Here is a 10485-nt window from a genome sequence, read left to right on the forward strand (position 1 = left end):
CAGCTCTTGGGAACAGTGGTGGCTGGGACCCTGCAGTCTGGGAAGGAACAGGCATGGCGCAGGGCCTCATGGTGCCGACTCCGGTTGGCAGTGCTGCTCAGTGGCTGCTCTTTTGCTCTCTGGTGGTTTGTTACTCTTCAGCCTCGCCCCGCACCCTCGTGGGGTTCACGCAGGCTGTCTGGTTAACACAGCAGTGTGCAGTGACGCTTATTTGGGGCGTCTATACTTTTGCAGGGCCTAGACTCTAACGTTGATACTGTGATTCCGTGTGATGATCCACGTCCCTGCTGCAAAGGTCGTGTGCGCGGACACCGCAGCTTCCCCAAACTGCTTTAAGATGGCACGGCACCTTGTCCCCCTGGAAACCAGGCCTGCACGGGGCAGTGCAGTTGAGATCTTTTGTCCTGCCCAAGTGGATCACCAGTCGAGAGTCTGAGAGCTGTCAGCCCAGGGACTGTGCTGACACCAATTCTCAGGGCTGGGAGGAGCTTTGGACCCCAAGTCAGGGAACCTCAGCGTGCATGACAGTTTCTTCAACCAACCAGACCCCAGAGGTGGTTTCTTTCCATTTTCAAAGACTCAGGCCCCCCGGACAGGGGCTGCCTGCTCGCTAAGGTGATGTTTCATTTTCAGCAACCTAGGAGTGTAGCGAGTGCGTGTTAATATTGGATTATTTCTCTTCATAGTTAACTGCCTCCTCGCTTCAGCGTTTCCATGGCAACGTTTCTCAAACACCACTTCATCCTCTGAATACACAATGTAAACAATCTGCGGTTGAACATTTCCTACTTTAGGGGTTTGGAGCTGAAGCCAGCAGGCCTGTAGATAGGGAGGGAGGTGAGACTCCAGTCCCTGGAAGCTGCCGAGAAGCGGGGTACGGGGGGGGGTACTCCCAGTGAGGGGGGCAGCTGAAGAACTCTCACTGGAGAGAGCACTTTGCTCTTTGTTTTGGGGGGGGCATTTAGCACAGGAGGTGCCCAGGGACTACCCTGTCACATAGAGACGAGGGACCTCAAGTCTGAGAAGTCCAGCCGCTTTCCTGTCATTGCCACAGAGCCCAGAGAATCCGGGCTTGCCCGGGAACCACGAACACTGCCCAGCCATGGTCCTCGGCACCCTAACCTCGTGCCCACGCTGGGCCTTGTTGGTCATCTGGCTTCTTTCTTTCCTGCTGGCCTAGATGCTGAGTCACCCTTTCAACGTCATTACGTCTGTCAGCACAGAGACAGCGCCGACAGCACGGCCGGTGCCTGGGCTGGGCCCGTGCTCGGACAGCTCCGGGGCTAGTGGTCTCTCTGCTGAGGAAAGTGGGCACTGGGACAGCCTGTGGCATGGTGGTTAAGGAGGCTGCATCCCACATGACTGTGCGGTTCAAATCCAGGATCTGACATCTTGCAAAACAGGCCGGGCACGAGTGGGTCTATGCCCAAAATTCCAGGAGAGGAATGGAGGAGAAAGGATTGTGGCATGGCCAGTCCCCCAGGGGTGTTTCTCTCTCTCTCTCTCTCTCTCCCTCTCCCTCTCCCTCCCTCTCTCCCTCTCCTCCCCCTCTGGTGCATGCAGGGACTGGGGCTGCTGTCCCGGGAATGGCCCACGACCGTCACTGAAGGGGTATTTGCTTTAAGTCAGAAGAGCTAGTTTTAATTCCACCTCTACCCACATATAGTAACACACATCCCACAGAGTTATAAGCAAGACAAAAAGGCTGCTGTTTTTTAAATAGAAAAATCTTAGACCATTTCTTTTTACCTTCTTAACAACCCTTGACATCCTTTGGTTTCTGAGCAAATGATCAAATAATCACAGAATCACTGTGTCTTTAGTAATAAGGCCTTGAGAAGCTCAGGAGAGGCCGAGATGATGCCACCAGCAGGTGGGTTCTGCTGGGAAGTGGTGGGCATCCCCATTTAGTGGCCAACCAGCTGTGGGAGGATGGAATCCATCATTCGAAGATTTGACACAAACAGATATTTTTTTGGGGGGGGGTAGGGGTGGCTATTGGATATGTATGCTCACTGGAGAGACAAGTGAGAGGGCAAGTGAGAAATTACCCCCCAGGGGGAGTGACTATGCCACAATTCCTTCTCCTTTATTTCCCTCCTGGAATTTTAGGCACACATGCACATGTACCTGCTGTGATTTTCAAACTGCTGGGTCCGGGACTTGAACCATCATTAGTCATGTGGGATTCCGGAGCCTTAACCACCAGTTGGTTCCTTAGCTCATCTCTAATACAATTGGTGCTGAGTTTGCCCCTGTTTGCCTTTATCTTGGGGAGCACAGGGTCTGTTCCACTCATGCCCACCAGGACTCTCATCGCTCCTTCTAGTTTGGTCTCACCTGGCCACAAAGACCTGGGGGCAAGATGTGCCCACTGTTGAATTCTTGGGGATGACCACCAGGTTACCCCAGTAAAGCAAGGTGGGCTCATCAGATCTGTAAGAGTGTCCCCGAGAGCCAGGCCTGGTTTCCAGCCCCCTGCTCTGTAACCTGTACTGGGGTGGTTCTGCTGGAGCCCCCTATGGTGCACCCAGGCCCCCTGCACATGACCTACAACACCAGTCCACCTGCATCGGGGCTCTGGGCTGTGAGGAGCCATGGAGGTCTTGAGCATCGAACCAGGGCCACTGATGACAGCCCCCACCCTGTTTCTACTTGCTGTTCTCCAGCTTCTTCTCAGAGGAAATAGGGAGCTGAGAAGAAGGCCCCACTCCTACCCTCAGAGAAGACCCTTTACTGAGGCAGTTTGCCAGGTGAAAAGAGCCTCAAGCCAGCAGACCACACTTCGAAGTCAGACTGCACCCTGCCCCACTGTGACCTGGAAAAGTCATGCCCCTTCTCTCGGCCTCAGTTTCTCCATTCTTAGCATGCAGGGTTTATGCCTTAGCAGTATTCTCAGAACAGTGTCCTATGGGGGCATTAACTGGTGTCAGGGGCAAAAAGGTTTCTGGGAGGGACCAGCAGTTAGTGTAATGGCTATGTTGCTGGACTCCCACGTAGTCGACCGCGGTTTGAGTCCTGGACCTGGAGGCTTAAACTCACACTGGGTGTGTGTGCGTGCGTGCCCAAGATCCCAAGAAGAGAATGGAGGAGAAGGGATTGCAGCGTGGCCATCCTCCCCGGGGGGGTGATTTCTCGCTTTCTATCTCTCTGTCTCTCTCTGTCTTTCTGGCAAGTGCACGTGCTCTATAGCAAAAACCTCTCCAAAAAAAAAAAAAAATTCTGGGTCAAAATCTGTTTGGGAAATGCCGAATTCAGCAAAATAAAAGATACTCCATCGCTGTGGATCTTCTCAGAGCCATTACTGCGCCTCGCAGATTTCCAGTGGGGATTGTAGCAGATGGTATTTTCAAAACTTAGCCATAGAACTCCTCAGCTCAGTGTCAGCACTAGAATTCTCTTTCTTGTCTTGGAGAGGCAATGAGAAACTGATCTTCACTTCTGTGGGTGTCCAGGGATGTTTGGACTTTTAGATTATCTCTAAAATAGAAACAGTCCTTGGCAAGGTCTTGGGGAGTGGGGGGTGACAAGGATTCTCGAAAGTCCTTAGAAGGTGGGATTTGGAGGAAGGGTTCCACTCCTACAGGAAGTGTATTCAAAGTTTGGTGTGCAGGACCAGCAGATGGCATAATGGTTATGTCACTGGACTCCTGCGTAGTTAATGGCAGTTTAAGTCCTGGATCTTACAGTTTAAAACTCATGCTGGGCGCACGTGTGTGCATGCCCCAAATCCCAAGAGGACACTGGAGGAGAAGGGATTGTGGCATGGCCATCCTCCCAGGGAGTGATTTCTCGCTCTCTGTCTCTTTGGCTAGTGCACACACCCTATAGCAAAAACCTCTTTTTAAAGAAGTAAAAAGTTTGGTGTATGTAACTCATATGCTCTCCTGGGGGCAGAGTCTATAGCATTCATTGGGTTTTCAAAGGCGTCTGTGATCCCCAAGTGGTGGACCACTGCATTTCAGCTCTCACGCTAAAACTGCAGTAGAAATGAAGTTTGATTTTATACTAATCAGACGTGAAAGCACTCTAGAGGAAACTTTAACATCTTGATAGGAGTTAGGGTAGGAGAGACAGGCAACAGAACAGGGGACAGAAGACTACCTGAGAGGGTAGTCACAGCTCCCTCCTGGGTAGGGCGATGCCATTCCCAGCCTCTTCCTTGGTCTCCACTATGGATGCTTCTAATTTGCTATAGGGCACGTGTGCTCACCAGAGAGACACACAGAGAGAAAGTGAGAAAGCAAGCCACCAGGTCCGAGCTCGGATTGCAGTCAGCCATGTGGGAATCCAGTGCCTCAACCACTGTGCCACCTGCTGGCCCCTGCTATGAATGCTGCTAACATTCCTCATGTGGTTCTTCCCTTCCAAGATACAGCTTCTGTATGTTGATGCTTCGTGGCATAGAGAAAGAAAATTACTAACACAACAGAAAGGCTCCAGCTTTTATAGGTCAGTTATTAAATTGTTCAAAGACACAAATGTCCTGAAAGTGTGTATCTCCTCAGGGCCAGACACATTCTGTCCTTTGCTCAAAGACGTCAGAGGCCTTCACCACTGGCTCCCTTCTTGCAAACTAGAACAATGTGGAGAAGCTAAGAAATAACTGGTTCGAGCCCTGGACCTGGCGGATTGCTTTCTTACTTTCCCTCTTGGTCTCTGTATCTCTCTGGTGAGTGCATGGGCCTTACAGCAAATTTCAAAAATAATAATAAATAAATAAATCTTTAAAAAGAAAGAAAGAAATGTTGCAGGACCCCCTGCCTGCCCCATCAGAGGGCACTTCCTACGCGTTGAGGTGTGTCCTGAGGCAGTGGGGCTGTCCTGACATGACCATCAGAAGGTGCTCACAGAACCAGAGAGACAAGAAGTCTAGACCCACAGAGGGAGATCAGGCAGTGAGAATTCAAAGGCGGCGTTCTGGAGTTCAGCCTTCTGGTCAGCTGCTAACTGTCTTTTGATCACTGGCCTCTGAAACAGAATACTAATCATAAGTGTATACATTACTGTTTACCAGCAGCCCGAGGGATTAGAATCCTCTCCGCTTGAACGGCCCCATGACTACTCCCACACATGACCCGGAAGACGACGGTTTTAGCTGTTGGTGGAGGGTAGAACAGAACTGCGTTTTGAAGACCAAAGAGATCTTTGCTTTCTCTCCTTTGATATCTTCAGATGTATCTGCATGTCCCTACCCGAAACATCTCCGGCCTGCAGATAATAATTTGCTAGAGAGTTTGCTTTCAGAACCTGGTGAAAAAAGGGGAAGGGGGAAAGGGTGGTCCCCAAAGCTAACCCACAGCATTCATCAGAAATCCTTTAAATTAATTTAAAATGCTGTGTAATACAGATCTGTTTGCATTGCATAACAACCATTAAAGTGTTAGTATGACTTTGGGGGGCACTTTATTATACAACTCAGTGGTAAATCTCCTCTGGGCCTTTTTTATTATTATTTTTTAATTCCCCCAAAGGGTTGCAGTTTGCTCATTTACTTTCAAATTGGCTGAGTCTGTTTTCATCCCAGCCTCCTGTTCAGCTTTTTGCCTTCCTATAAGGGTGATGGGCCAAGCAAAAGTTTGTATCTAATGTGAAAGAAGGGCTTGATGTTTTTGTAACACTTTTAATCATATGCAAAGACAGAAGCATCAGTTCATTGGGGCAACGTGTGTTTACCAACAGCGTCTGCCTGCGGGGGGAGTGAACCTGACTCCAGACCAGACCTGAGCTTCTCGCTTGCTTTGTCTTTCTGAGTCTCAGTTTCCCCATCTATAAAAGGGGGGCTTGCACAGAGACTCACTCATGAGGCAGGATGGTTAAGGGCAGGGATCCTAGACCCAGAATGCTTGGCTTTGAATCTCTGCTTTGTCACTTACTAGCTATGTGACTGTGGGTACAGTACTTAACTACTCAGAGCCTTGGCCTCCTACATCTGTAAACTAATCATTATACTGGCACTCAGCCTCAGAGTCATTGGGAGGATTAAATGTGTCAATAGATACACAGTGCCTTGAATACCGCCTGGGCCGGGGCAAGGAGAGGCGAGCATGCTCTGTTATTACGACTGTTCTAACAAGATCGCCGTGTGTGGATGGTAGACACACTTCACCAAGCCATCTCTTCCTCTTCTAGACCTCATTTCCCGCCTCCCCAGCAGCCACGGCCATATGGCTGGGTGGGAGTGAAGTGGCCGTGTCCAGATCTGACCGATACGAACCTTCCACATGGGATTCTGCATGTCTTTTCCCCTCTGCTGTCCAGACACAGAGGACCTCAGTACCCCCAGAGGCCACAAGTTGAAGATGGCTCTGCCACAAGAGGAAAGGGACCAGAATCCCTGAATAACCCCTTGGAGAAGTGCTATCTGCCGATGCATCCAGCCTGGACTTCCTGTGAGTGAGAAATGAACTTCTCAAGTGCAAAATCAGGGAGATTTGAGGGCAGCCGGGGTTACCATGGCAAACACCAGGCTAGATACAAGCAATGTGGGAGGGGACTGAGGCATCTTCCCAGAGGGGTCGAACATGGCTGCAATTGCTCAGTTGCTTAACTCCAAGCTTCTGATGTTATCTGGGTAATAACCAAAGGACGCCCAGTTCTCTAGTTGGGGACAAGAGCTCATGTGTGCAGCAAGTGCTGGCCTGGTCGCTGGCAGGCTCCCTGCAGCCAGCTGCCCAAGCTGGCCGCCTGGGCTTGCTGCCCCCACATTCTGGACAAAGGGGCAGCATTTCTGCCCGGATGCCACAGGGAGCTGCTCAGGTTACCCAGGCAGTAGCCCATGTTCAGAATGTATCCCTGCAGTCCACAGAGATTTGTCCTCCTCCGTCTCTCCAGCCTTGGCCATCCATGAGGAGGAACTGGCAGGAATGTTTGTACTGGAGCCTCCAAAGTGGGCAACATGAAACTTTTCCTATGAGAACTAGAAACAAAACACACACGCTGATGAAGCACAGGGCTGGGAAGGTGCTCCCCGTGGTCTGGCTTCTGGCGGGGAGTGATTCGGTGCATGTATACCTGAGCAGGGGATGCGGCTGTCCCGGCAGTCCCAGCTGCCTTCCGTAATTCCCCTTGCGGCAGATTCTCTGCCTTTGATGAAAATCTCCCCCACACTCTATCTGGCACTCTCTCGCAATGTGTGTCGTTTATCTCCTGGCATTCCTACCTATGTATTAAGGCCCCCTCAGAGCTGTAGAGACGCCAGCGTTGAGGCCTGGGCTATTAGAAAGAAATGAAGACATGTGAAAGCAAAAGGGAGCATGCTCACAGAAAATCAGAAACTCAAGCTGCTCTAGCCTCTGGCTGTGCAGTGCGCGGATCAGAAAGGGAAGCCTGGCTTCCGTGCAATGCCACAGCTCGCACTGAGCAGGGAGAGGCCAGTCCAACCACAGGAAATTATCAAAGGTCTACACCGGAGGAACCTTTAGAGCCGAGTTCCTTGCCACATTGTCCTTCCTCACATCCCGTGGTCAGCCTCACCTGCTTGATCTCCACTGTCAGACTGACCGGAGCAGGGGGTGCAGGGGCGGAGCAGGGGGTGCAGGGGCAGCGGGTGGAGGATGCCCCGGGTCTGTGCCTTGAGGTAGAACTTGCATTTATGATTTGCTGTCCCAAGGATCTTTGACAAGCACTTAGCCACAATTCCACATATCTGGTGGAGCCTGACAGTTGTTCCACAGTGACAGAGTTCTGCTGGACATTTCCCAACCTTCCTTAGATAGGTGGGCATGGGACTCAGTTCCGACCATGGAGTATGAGGAGGAGTGATAGGGGCCACTTCTGGGTCTGGGATTTATGCTACTGGGTGCCTCTCCTTCATACGAAGGTGCAAAAAAGTTAAAAATTCATGCTTTTTTTTTTTTTTCTACTTTTTTTTTTTTTTTTTTTGCCTTAGGCTGTGTACACTCACCAGAGAGAAACAGAGAGAGAGAAAGTGAGAATTCACCCTCTCGGTAGGGGATGGCCTTGCCTCAATCCCTTCTCCTCCATTTTCCTTTTAGGATTCTGGGCACACATACACATGTGTCTGGCATGAGGTGCAAGCCACTGGGTTCGGAACTTGAACTGCAGTAGACCATGTGGGAGTCCAGTGCCTTAACCACCACACTACTTGCTGGCCCCATGCATAATTTCTTTCTTTCTTTTTTTCTTTTCTTTTCTTTTTTTTGAGAGATTTTTGCTATAGGGCACGTGCGCTTGCCAGAAAGACAGAGAGAGACAGTGAGATAGAAAGTGAGAAATCACCCCCCAGGGAGGATGGCCAGGCCGCAATCCCTTCTCCATTCTCCACTCGGGATCTTGGGCATGCACGCACACGTGCCCAGAGTGAGTTTAAGCCACCGGATCCAGGACTTGAACTGTGGTCGACTACATGGGAGGCCAGTGACATAGCCATTACACCCACTGCTGGTCCCAATTTCTTTTTTTAATAGCATACATGTTCCATGAATTTTTTTTTTTAAGATCCCGTGTGCTCTCCTCCTTCCTCCTGCTGACTGCAACCCAGGCAAGGTGTTGAATCCTCTGTGATCATGCAGAGGACGAGAATGCCTTAGGGGAGGCCAGAGCCACACGGTGGAAGGAACCTGGGTCCCTGCGTGACGAGGAAGGAACCTGGGTCCCTGCGTGACGAGGAAGGAACCTGGGTCCCTGCGTGACGAGGAGGAGCCGAGCTCCCTGACAGATGTGGGCCAGTCTGTGGGGACGATCACAGATGAGAAGGAAACTGCTAGTTCTTTAGGTCACGCTAACGCAGAATTTCCTTGGCGCAGTGCGTTTGCCTTCTTTCTAGCCGAATTTAGAGAGGGTTGTGTGGTAAAAACACAAGCTTAACGTGCCCTACAGAGAGGTGCTCGGGAAGTGTCTTCTGACTGACTGGTAAGCAGAAGGAGCCTGCTTCCATGTCTAAACCCCAGGAACCTGAGGAGCAGGCTCCAAGCCTCGGGGCAGCTGTACATTAGGTCTTTGGAAAAGCCGTGTGTACCTTTCTATGCTTTTCTACACAACGGAGCATCATGTCTTTTCTGACGACGCACTAATTTGCTCTCAGGACCCCTAGGCCCTTTTGCTTGAGCATCTTTCCGCCTTGGCTGGGGGATCCCACCCTGGGCAGTGGCCGGGGCTTGCCCTGGGCAGCTGCGCTGTGCCTGGGCACAGAGCCTTCTTCTCTACGGAGCCAACTCTCCACCGAGCCCGTCGGCTTATCTGTCAGGTGGTACATGCTGTCTCTGCTCTGGCATGGGTGTGGGCGAAGGGCACTCCAGGGCAAGAGACTGGGTTCAGATCCTGGTTGTCCTTCTGACTCCACATGCCGACTGGAGCAGATCACTTAAGAGCGAGTGTCCTCAGCTTCCTGAGTGTCCATAGAAAGGAAGTCGATTCTGGCTCTGCCTACTCCCTAGGGCAAGTACGACACATGAATGATACCATGATGGGGACGACGTTGCATACAGAGGCCACTGGAGAATCGTGGCAGGTCAAGTTCAATTTGCTGAGTGTGGGAGGGCCTGGTCGTCCCTCCCTTCTGTGAATATTTACTGGGCACCAACTAAGTCCAGGTGGTGGGTGTGGCAGATGTGGTTCTTGCCCCAGCGGAGCCTAGAGTCTGGTGGAGACTAGATACAGCAAATAGGCAATTACAGGACACGGTGCTTTCTATCTGTTAGAAGCACAGCACCATAAATACACAGAAGAGGAGCTCTTAACAGACTTAAGTGGTCCTGGAAGGCTTCTCAGAGAAAACGATCTCTGAGAAGGAAACGGAAGACTTAGCCAGGCTAAGGCAGCTTCAGGGATGGGAAGCACATTCTAGCCAAGCAAAACAAGGCTCACCCCTAAAGAGCAAGAAAGAACCCCAAAGAGGTTCTGAATGGCTGGAGCTTGGAGTTGGAGAAAGGGAATGGTGGAAGATGAGCTGGAGGGGCCAGAAGCATCTGAAGCAGTGGCTGTCCATGTTGGCTGCAGCTTGGAGAAAGTATGATACCCAAGTACCTCCCGCCCAGCGGCTGAACGTCTCCCCAGGTGATTCAAATGTGCAGCAAATGTTGGAAGTGCTGATTCTATCATGTACAATCCGACAAGCCAAGCTAAAGAGCTGGAAGTTTATCCTAACATCAATAGGGAGTCTCTGAGAGTTTTATGGAAGGAAGGGACACAAATAGAATTTTCTTTCTCCAGGAAGATTCCTCTAGTTGCCAGTCGAGATGGAAATGTGATGGGAAGACCGGGGTTAGAAAAAACAGTTAAGAAGGCTACTGCTGTGGTCCCGGTGAGGAGTAGGCCCAGTGGTATCCACGGGGATAGGCAAGAGGCGAATCCTTCTGACGTCCAGCTGCTGATGGGCTGCGTGGGAGGACGGGGAGGAAGTGGGAAGACAAGAGTAATCCTCTGAACGTGCAGGTCAGAGTTACCAGAAGGCTCCAGCTAGAGACATAGCCTGTGAGTCAGCAGCAGAGAGAGTGCTGATGAGCCCTTCTGGGCAGAGGGGAA

This window comes from Tupaia chinensis, unplaced genomic scaffold, assembly GCF_000334495.1.
Source record: "Tupaia chinensis unplaced genomic scaffold, TupChi_1.0 Scaffold000469_1, whole genome shotgun sequence".
NCBI classification, from domain to species: Eukaryota; Metazoa; Chordata; class Mammalia; order Scandentia; family Tupaiidae; genus Tupaia; species Tupaia belangeri.